The sequence below is a fragment of the Pinus tabuliformis genome, chromosome 6 (assembly GCF_031772625.1).
Source record: "Pinus tabuliformis cultivar Carrire ecotype Pingquan chromosome 6, CPIR1, whole genome shotgun sequence".
NCBI lineage: Eukaryota > Viridiplantae > Streptophyta > Pinopsida > Pinales > Pinaceae > Pinus > Pinus tabuliformis.
The window spans coordinates 500,191,514-500,202,756 of NC_142292.1; positions in this window are offsets into that span (position 1 = coordinate 500,191,514).

An 11,243-nucleotide genomic window follows, 5' to 3' on the forward strand; every position below is an offset into this window, starting at 1 on the left:
AACAGCTGCTATTCCTTAAAAGGAACAGTTGTTGTTCCTTAAGAGGAACAACTGCTGTTCCTTAAGAGGAACAACTGCTGTTCCTTAAGAGCAATAGCCAAAATAAAATCACGTTGAAGTGTTGTTCCTTAAGAGGAATGACTATTGTTCCTTAAGAGGAACAACTGTTGTTCCTTAAGAGGAACAATAGTGATTCCTTAAGAGGAACAACAAAAATACAAACACGTAGAAGTGTTGTTTCTTAAGAGGAACGACTGTTGTTCCTTAAGAGGAACAACAGCTGTTCCTTAAGAGGAACATCAGTCGTTCCTTAAGAGGAACAACAAAAATAGAATCACGCAGAAGTGTTGTTCCTTAAGAGGAACGACTGTTATTCCTTAAGAGGAATATCAAAAATAAAAAGATGCAGAGGTGTTGTTCCTTGAGAGGAACGACTGTTGTTCTTTAAGAGGAACAACAACTGTTCCTTAAGAGGAACAACAAAAATACAAATGTCAAACGGGACATGCAAAAATGTTGTTCCTTAAGAGGAATGACTAATGTTCCTGAAGAGGAATAGTAGCTATTCCTTAAGAGGAACACCAAACAAATATAAGCACGTAATATCACTGTTCCTTAATAGGAATCGTTGTTGTTCCTGAAGAGGAACAACACGAAAATATAAGCACACAAGATCGCAGTTCCTTAAGAGGAACAATTGATGTTCCTTAAGAGGAACAACAACTGTTCCTTAATAGGAACAGCATGAAAATGAAATAAAGAAGCCTTCTGTTGCTCCTTAAATGGAATGGTTTTTGTTCCTTAAGAGGAACAGCAACTGTTCCTTAAATGGAACAAGAGTAAAAATATATACAAAAAATCCAGTTTATACAAGCGAAATTAAAGAGAAAAGTTTATGTACAAAATTCAGAAATAAAGGAATTGTTCAGTGAATTAATGTTGAGGAGGGGTTATCTTCCTTAGCAAGAATCTGCATAGTGGAATCTTCACGTAATTTCTGGTAAAAGGATTCCCGAGTAAGCGGTTTGTGATAAAGTCGCACTTGATGACCGTTTGCTTTGAAAGAATGTCCAGATCCATCAATGGTAGTCAATGTAATGGTGCCATTGTCATGCACTTTCTGTATCTCCTAAGGTCCAAGCCATCGTGTCTGGGGTTTTCCGGGGAAATCTTGAAACCTGGAATCGTATAGGAGTGCCTAATTTCCTTCGCGGAAGATTTTCTTTTTAATAAGGGCATCACGCCATTTTGCTCTCTATTGTTGAATTAATGCAGTGTGTTGAAGAGTTGAGTGCCTGATTTCATCTAACTCATTGATTTGTTGTAACCTATTAGTTTGGGCCTCATTTAAATTCAAACCCACCTCCTACACTGTCGTTAATGTTTGAATTTCGAATTTGATTGGGAAGATGGGTTCTTTTCCAAATACTAATTGATATGGTGAATACCCGATGGTGTTTCTCCATGTTGTTCAGTATGCCCACAAGGCTTCTGGCAATCTTGGAGCCTAGTCATGTCTGTGTGATGCAACTGTTTTTGTAAGTATTGCCTCAATCACCTTATTAGTGCTCTCTACTTGGCCATTTGCCTGTGGGTGGTATGGAGTTGTAATTTTGTGTAGAATGTGGTAATTTTTTAATGTTGCATCAATTTTATTACCTACAAATTGCAGTCCTCCATCTGTAATTATGTCCCCTGGGAGGCCATATCGCACAAATAATTGGAAAAGCAAATGTATTACTGAATCTTTTGTAGCTCTTGGTAGTGCCTTTGCTTCAACCCATTTGGTAACATACTCTGTTGCAACCAGTATGTATGTTTTCTAATTTGATGATGGGTTAATAGGACCAATAAAATCGAGCACCCATCGCCCAAATGGCTCGATTAGTAATTGCAGGTTCAGAGGCATTTCATCAGATTGTCTAGGGAGTCCTTCCCTCTAGTAGCAATCACAGTCTTGAACAAACCTTTTAGCATCTTTAAAAATAGTGGGCCAGTAATAGCCTGTTTGTAAAACTTTGTGACCGGTTCTGTGGTCTGCAAAATGTCCGCCACACGGCCCATCGTGGCATGCTTTTAGAATGTCAAATATTTCATCTTCTCAAACGCATCTTTTGATGTGCATATCTACCCCTGTATGAAATAAGTAGCCCCCAATCCAAGAGGATCGGGTACTACACTGCACTATCTGTTTTCGTTCATTAGGCGTTAAATGCTTAGGTAATTTTCCTACTGCTAAGTAATTTGCAATGTCAGCATACCATGGTGTTCTGACAGTAACAAAAAACAAATGTTCATCTGGAAATTGATCTTTGACTGTTGTTGCGTCCGCTGGCTTTGGCATTCGTGAGAGAAAATCAGCGACAAGATTCCCTTTTCTAGGTCGATCCTTAATTGTGATGTCAAATTCCTGCAAGAGAATCAACCATCTTGTCACTCTTCCATTTGTAACTGGTTTATTTGCTAAATATTTTATGGCAGAGTGATCTATATATAAAACTACAGGATACCTAGTTATATAATGTCTAAATTTATTTATAGCATGTATTACAGCTAAAAATTCTTTTTCAATCATAGTATAGTTTAATTCAGCAGGAAATAGATTCTTGCCAATATAATAAATTGCATATGGCTTTTTATCTTCTTCCTGCCCAAGAACTGCTCCGATTGTTGTGTCTAAAGCATCAGATGAAATTTGGAATGGCAAATCCCAATTTGGGCCCCTTAGCACTAGGGCTGTCGACACAAGCTTTTTCAGATCCTCAAAAGCACGATCACACTTATCTATCCAAATGAAATCAACATTCCCTGTTACTGCATATAAAGGTGCAGCAATTTGAGAAAATTGCTCTATAAATCTTCTATAATAACCTGAAAATCCAAAAACTACGTACCTCTGTTTGTGTGGTAGGACTACGTATTAACAAAATTATCTGAATTTTAGCCGGATCTACTTGGATTCCAGCTGTTGATATATAATGACCTAAGATGAGTCCCTTGTTCATCATCATATGACACTTTTCATGGCTCAAGCAGATCCTGGTGGCAATACATCTTTGCGGCACCTTTTCAAATGTTTGTAATGCTAGCTCAAAATCATCTCCATAAGGTGTGAAATCATCCATATATACTTCAAGCCCTTCATTTATGAAATCTGAAAAAATGCTGAGGATAGCCCTTTGAAATGTGGCAGGAACATTGCATAACCAAAAGGGTAAGACTCTAAGCAAATGTTCCCCAAGGACAGGTAAAAGTAGTTTTATCTTCATCTTCAGGGGCAATCTGAATCTGATTGTATCTACTGAAGCCATCTAGGAAAGAAAATAATTTATTTCCTGTTAATGTGTCTAATACCTAATCAATGAACGGAAGGGGGAAATTGTCTTTCTAGGTTGGTTTGTTCAATTATCTGTAGTCTACACATATCCGCCACTTTCCATTCTTTTTTGGCACCACTATTAGTGGAGAGACCCACTTGCTGTCAGATATTGGGTAAATAAAGTTTACATCTAAAAGTTTTTATAATTCAGCTTTCACAATATCCTTAAGATGAGGGATTAATCTCTGCTGGGGTTGGCGAATGGGTCTAGCATCATTTTTTGTATAAATGTGGTGCCTACACAACCGGGGATCAATTCCTTTCGTGTCGGGATAATCTTATGCAAAAGCTTCCTTCTATTTTCTCAGTAGTTGGACCAACTTTTCTTCTTGTTTAGCAGTCAGATTTTTGTTAATGTTCAAAGCTTTTCCTGGCTCAATTTCTATAGTTTTGTTGTTGTAAACAGAGGTGGTAGGTATTGGTTGATCATGAGTGTCTTTCAGGGGATCTTCTTCTACTTAATTATCAAATGCTGCCTCAATCATGTGACATTGTAAATGGGATCTGGTTTCTGGTTGGTTAATGAAGATGTTAATGATGTCGTCGTCTGTTTCGTCTTTAAATTCAAGGGCATCTTCTATGGTTAATGGTGATCTAATGTTTTCTGTTAGGTATGATACATGTTGTTTTTTTGTTTTGATTATTGTTAAAATTGGCTGGGCTGGAGGGTATAAGGCTAAATTCTTGACATTACTCCCTCTTGCTATAGTCATGCTGCCTTGTTGACAGCCAATGTAAGTGTTAGTAGTTGCTAGCCAAGGTCTACCTAGAATTAAAGGGTGTCCATCTAGTTGATTTTTGGGATTAATAATTAGAAAGTCTGCAGGGTATTCCCAGGAGTCTACAGATACCATTACATCATGTAGTGTGCCTTTTGCTCTGACTACCGATCGGTCAGCCAACTCCAATAAGTTTATGGTTGGATCTAATGATGTAATGCCAAGTTTTTGACAAGTGGTGGTTGTTAGAATATTGATTGTAGATCCTAAATCAACTAAGGCATTTGGGAAGGAGCATCCATTGATTTGCACAATAACTATAGGATTCCCTGAGTCCTCATATTTTACAGGTGCTTCTCTTTCTGATAGTAAGTCAGATAGGGTGCCGACTACTTGGACAGTTGGATTAGTTGTTATTCTCCTCTTTGGCTTTTTTATGCATAATTTTTTGATGTTTTTTGCATAAATTGGGATATCTTGGATAGCTTGGAGGAGTGGAATTTTTATAAACAAATTTTTTAGTTCTCCCAGAAGATCAAAATCGGGATGTTCTATTGGGCAAGGTATGATTAGTTGTTCTGGGAATGGAGGAGAAGAGGTGGTTGCTTGTTCATGAGTTTGTTGTCTAACCAAATTCTCTTCTTGTAGTGTTTGTTCTAAAGGTAACGAATTTTCAACTTGAGCATTTTTGTCTCCCTCTGATTCTATTATGCGCCCAGATCTTAATTGAATGTCGTTGCACTCCCTTAACTCGGTTTCTAGTTCTGGTCCTTCGATTATTTGAACAGATTGAACCGGTCTATTGTTGGGGTTCAGGTTGGGTTGGGCTGGGAGTTGCGGTCTTAAGTTGGTCTGGGGATTTTGTTGCAATGTATAAGGTGTTGGCAGTGTAGGTTGAGGGAGAGGAATCGTTCCAGTTGGCTGATTCATAGGTCTTTGCCAGTTCGACTGCCAGGTTTGACTCTGCGAGGTGGAGGGTGACCATTGAATTGGATATGCATTGTGTTGCCAAAATGGTGGACAATAAGGAAAGTTTGGCCAATTGGTTTGATTTGTTTGATTTGGCCATGATGATATGGGAAATGGCTGCTATGACCAGCTGGGGAAAGGTGGCTGATTCAGCCACATTCCATTATATTGCTGAACATGATACTGAGGAGACTGAAAATAAGAGGATGGATCAACGGGCACACCTATTTGTCATGGCTGCCACTGGCGGCACTGATTTAGTAGGTAAACTAGTTCTGTTTCTTCTTCTGCTTCCTTGTAGACTGCTTTCAATCCCAAGAGTGAGGGGAATTTTTCTGTGGAGTGATATTTCATGTAGATGGCGTAGACTTGGACTGTATCTAGGGGCACTGTTTGTTGTTGTGTTTCTTTCTGCATCTAGGGCAGAATATTGCCAATTTTTTCTTTGATTCTGCTTGCTTTTGTTTAGCTTGCATGATGTTGAACTGCATTGTCAGAGTCCCTATAATATCAGTTTTGAAATCTTCTAGTAGATTGCCGATTTCTGTGAGGGTTATACCTCCACCGGGGACCTTGCTATCCCTTGTGATCATGTCATGTTTTGCTGGCTTTAGTCTTGTGCTGCCTCTCGAACTCCTGATACACAAATCAATGATGTTAGCAAAATTTTCTTGATATATGTCACCTTTTCCCATGATGTTTAATGTTTCAACCCATTGTTCTTTCATCCCTTTAATTAATGTAGTTTTTAACACATTGCCAGGAAAGTGTAAAGGTGCATAAGGAGATCTCTGGAGATTATATTGAAAGCATTCTACATATTCCTCTGGTGTTTCATTAGGTCTTGCTGTCATTTGAAATATTTCATCATTTAATTCTCTAAACCTACAATAATCCTGATATTTCTTTATAAAAGAAATCTTCATCTGATCCCAGTCATTTATAACACCTCCACCTAACCCCATAAACCATCGTAAAGCTGCTCCTTTTAATGTGGAGGGAAATAATTTTAGTTTTTGGGGATCAGTGGTATAGTCATACCCTCGACATAATACATCAAACTCAAACAAAAATGCATCTAGATCTTCTGATGTTAGGCCATGTAATATAGGAATATGCTGGAGAGGAATGGCCTTCATAGGTGCATTAATTGCAGTGTCCACAATGGGATATTGCAGTGTGGAGGTTTGAGGTGTTTGCTGGTTCTGGGCCATTTGATCAAATATGTGCCAATATCCTTCTGGGATTTCTAGGGAGTTATTCCTAGGCTGACTAGAAGGAGTAGGAATGACCTTAACAACACTTCCTTGGTCTGGGATAATGAGTGTTCCTTGCTGCACTACTATCTGGGGGGATCTTGGCTCTTCAGGTTCTTCTGCTTTGTTTTGGATGATCTTGACAGCACTCCCCTTATCTGGGCTGCTTAGTGTTTGAACTATTTAGAGAGGGGATTTCGGCTCTTTTATTTCCCCTCTTTCTCCTCCTCCTTTGCGGAGATTACTAGAGTTCCCTTCTTGAAAAGAAATTGGGTGAGAATTCTCAATTTCTTGAAAATCTTGCTCAGTCTCTTCTGTTTTGTTGTGAACCTTAGCAAAGGCTACAGATGGTGAACCTGTGGCCCAGAGGGAGCCAGTAGGTTGTCTAGAAGCAACTTTTCTAGGGCCCACGGATGGCTGAGATTCAACTTACTTAATGATATCATCTATGAAGGTTGATCGACCAAGGGTCACTGGTCCCTTAGATTTTTCAAGTTTGGGTAGCGGTTTTGGATTATTTTCAAGTTTTTTCTTCTTAGTCATACACACAACTTAAATGTTTATTTCTACCCAAAAAAACGAACAAATCTACTGGAAAGTGGGTGGGGGAGTAGGGTTGTTACATGCTCCGTACTCAGGTTCTTACCTTCCATTTTTAATACCTAATTCTCCCCTAGTAGGCACTCATCAAATGCACACTACTCTCTGAAAGAAAAAGTGGCTACACTCTCCCTGGCAACGACGCCAAATGTAGAGGTATAAAAGGTGTCTTTTTAACTACTATTTATCCTACATTAATTATCAATCCAGGTATGATTTTCAGTTTCAAGAGTGTACTTAGTCTAAGGCGGAAATTTAATCCAAGAGTAATGTTCTCCAGTTTGCAGTACAGTGCTTCAAATACAAGAGTAAACGGATGCTTGAAATAAAACCTACTTGCAATTAAAAGAAACTCAATGCTCTGAAACTAAATCATTCACTCAGGAAATCAGCAATTATCAGTCAAGGATGTAGTAGCAATAACTCTTTCCTTTGTCCACTGATGTAAATGAAATCAAACATAAACAAGATCCTCAATCTGAGAACTCTGACAGTAATAGCCAATGTCCTTTACAATTGTTGATCTCACACTCCACACTAAAGCGACTAATTGGAAATGACAAGGAATCAAATCAACAATGCTGCTAATAGAAATGGAATAAAACGCTAACTGTAATAATGCTAAAAGAAAAAACAAATAATTGCAGAAAGGAAATGAACAACAATGCTGTTTAGTAGAAATGAACATCGATCTATAATGAACAACAAAGCCAGTTTACTGGAATGAACAGCGAATCTTTATAATTGAAATGAACAGCATACCAATATAGTTTGTAGAGAATAATAATCTTATTATGATGAAAAGGAACGACAACACAATTCAGTTACAACATATACAATAAAACAATTCATAAACTCTTGAACAAAGAACAGTAAAGCAAGGCGATTCAAATAAACGAAAATCAAACCAAACCATCACACGACTGCGATTGTAAAGTAATGGTACAGATAATAAGTGGATCCACTAGGGCCGGGCCATTAGTCGCTAGTGAAGCAGCGCCAGACTGTTGGAAATACTGAGGGGGGGGTGAATCAATATTTCTTTTTCTCACTATTGTCTTACTAGTTAAAACATATATGTTCAGAACACAAAATGAACAGTAGGAATAAATGATGTATAGATAATCTTCGGCAAAATCACATAATCAAACATTTGTCGACGCGTTTCGAACCAACCAGTGTGGTTCATCGTCAGGACAAGTTGAAGAACCAATCTGGTTTAACCTGATTAAATAGAGCGTGCAGAGACTCCAACAGCTAACAGCTAACGGCTAATTTGACCTAATACTCCTGGTCAAACCACTAAAATAGTAAAATAATATTTCTAGAAATAGCTAAATAGGCAAATAAGGGAATCCAATTGTTAATTAAAAATAAATAGATAAATTATTATTAATATCCCAAAAATAATATTAATATTTTAATTAAAATGGTCATTATATCTCATAATATATATTAAATAAATTATTCTAATATTATTTAAATACAATTGAAAGGTAATAAATCACTATTCTTTTGATAATTTAGTTACACTAGGTAAATGAGTAATAATTATTTAATGGTCCATTGGTAAGTTAGGTCCTTACTATTTAGTTCTTTAAAATATATCATATTTATTATTTAAACTAATGGTCCATTAAAATACTAAGGTATATAAAATAATATATGTTTATTAATATTCTATATCTACTAATTAATTTATAATTCAAGCAACTTGTTAAAACTTTATTATTCCTAGAATTTAGTAAAAATAGGTAAATATCATAATTTAGGGTAAAGTCCCATAGTATAACTAATATTATCATAATTTATCCTTTAAACCTACTGGTCAAATAATCAATATTCGATCAATATTTTTATTCCAAAAAATATTAAGGTAACTAAGTCCTTAGGTAATTATATTAATACCTATAGGGTTGATAAAGTCCATGTATATTATTAGTCAAATTTCTATTAATAATCAATATCTATTCAATATTTATTTATTCCAAAAATATTGAAGTTAACTATGTCATTAGGTAAATGTATTATTATTAATAAGGATTAAAGGTTAGACATTAGTTAAAGGGAAACTTAATTCTAAGGATATAATAGAAGAAATTATAGATGTATAATTAATGAAATAATGGAAAGATCAAATTTAATTATAATAAGCCCAATAGCATCATAAACAGGTTAAGGTTAATACAATAATTAGCCCGAAACCAATTCCTAATTTAATAAAGACTAAACACTCCAAAATAATCTCACAAACCTGCTAAAGGAAAAATTAAAGGAGGGGGGAGACAGACACCCTAAGACAAAACAAAAAGGGAGAATGAGGAGGCTAGGAAGATAAGGCTGGGACCCAGCAACTGCTAATCTTCCAGCCATCATCCCTATTAAGATTGTTCGGCCTTTTCTCAATCTCCAGGGCCTCTCTAAATTTGCGATGGTGAAACTGCGCAATTTTGGCAATGACTTGAGCCTTCTCTATACATACATGATGCATAGTCTTCCCCGCATGCTCAGCCAGGGCCGAGGACTTGGTCCTACCATGTCTTAAGTCAGCCGAATGCTCGCTAATCCGCTGATTGATAGAGCGACCAGTCTCACCAATATAAGGGGTCCCACAGGAACAAGGAATGACATAGACGCCCTTCATGTCCTTAGGGTCTATCGGGTCTTTCACAGACCTGAGGGAGCCACGGATAGTATTGAGAGGTCTAAAAGTTGCGGGAACATCATACTTCTTCAGAATCCTCGCAATCCTGTCCGTGATTCCTTGTATGTAAGGAAGGTTCACACCCATGATACGATCATTAGGAGCCCTTCGGACTGAAGGCTCTTTCTTGGCCCTAAGGAAGGCTTTTTGACCTAGGCGCCTATTGTAACCATTCTTCTCAAAGACTTCTAGGAGGTGAGCCTTCTCCGTTTCCAGACTCTCCTCATCCGAAATCCTGACAGCACGGGTGGCAAGCGTACTAAGAACCCCTAACTTCTGAGCTGGGAAATGATGCGAAGACGCATGCAAGTATTGCTCAGTATGCGTCTTCTTTCTATACACCTGATGAGAGAAGGAACCATCCACTTTCTTAGAAATGAGAACATCCAAGAACGGAAGACAACCATTATCTTCTTTTTCCATCGTGAATTTAATGGCGGCGGATTGGTTATTGAGGTGACAGAAGAAACGATCCAGCGCGTCAGGACCATGAGACCAGACAACACCAGTGTCATCAACGAATCTTTTCCAAAGCTTAGGTAAGAGGCGAGAGGAGGCCAAAGCCCTAGACTCAAACTCCTCCATGAAGAGATTAGCCATGACGGGGGACAAGGGGGAGCCCATGGCAACCCCGCAAGTCTGCTCATAGAATTCTCCCTCGAAGCTGAAAAAGGTTGAGGTAAGGCAAAGCTCAACTAACTTAGCCGTATCAGGGTCAGTTAGTTTATTAATAACCATCATGGCCTCATTGATAGGAATGCAAGTATAAAGAGAGACCACGTCGAAACTTACCAAAATGTCCTCGGGCTCAAGATTAATTTTCTTAAGATCCTCAATAAACGAAGCTGAGTCTTTGACAAATGACTCAGTTTGCCCAACCAAGGGTCTCAACTTTGCGGCGAGGAACTTGGCCAGGAGGTAAGCTGGACCACCGATGGTATTGACAATGGGTCTCAGGGGGACCCCATCCTTATGGATCTTAGGAAGACCATAAATCCTAGGAGTGATGGGGTTTCCCTCAATAAGTTTCTGGGCTAGAGGAATCGTGGCATTGCACGACTTGATCGCAAGGGCGACCGCTCTGGAAACCTTTTTGAGGGGATTCTTCGAAAGCTTCTTATAACTCCCACTATTACACAGATGGTCAAGCATCTTATTTCTGTAATCCTTTCTATCCATGATAACAACAGCCCCACCTTTATCAGCTTTTAAGACCACGACGTCACGATTTCCGTTCAAGCTCTTCAGAGCCTCAAACTCAGCCTTGCTGATATTGCTACGGGGAGGCTTAGCCCTCCTCAGGGTAACGGCACAATCCTGCCTAATCGTGTCTTTAATCTTATCCGGAAGGTTCTTAATGCCAAATTCTACATCGCAAATGGTGTCCTCAATCGGGATTTTTCTGGGTGCTATGGCAAAATTAACACCTTTCCCTAAAAGATTAAAAACCGCAGGCGGAAAAGAAAAACTTGAGAGATTTACCACTTTATTGTCCTTGGGAACGGAACTCGAATTTCCCGCCGGCATACCCTTAATATCAGCCTTACAGAAACGGCTATCAAGCTTACCCAATACTTTGTTACCACAACTACTATTATTATTAACCCCTTCAACCT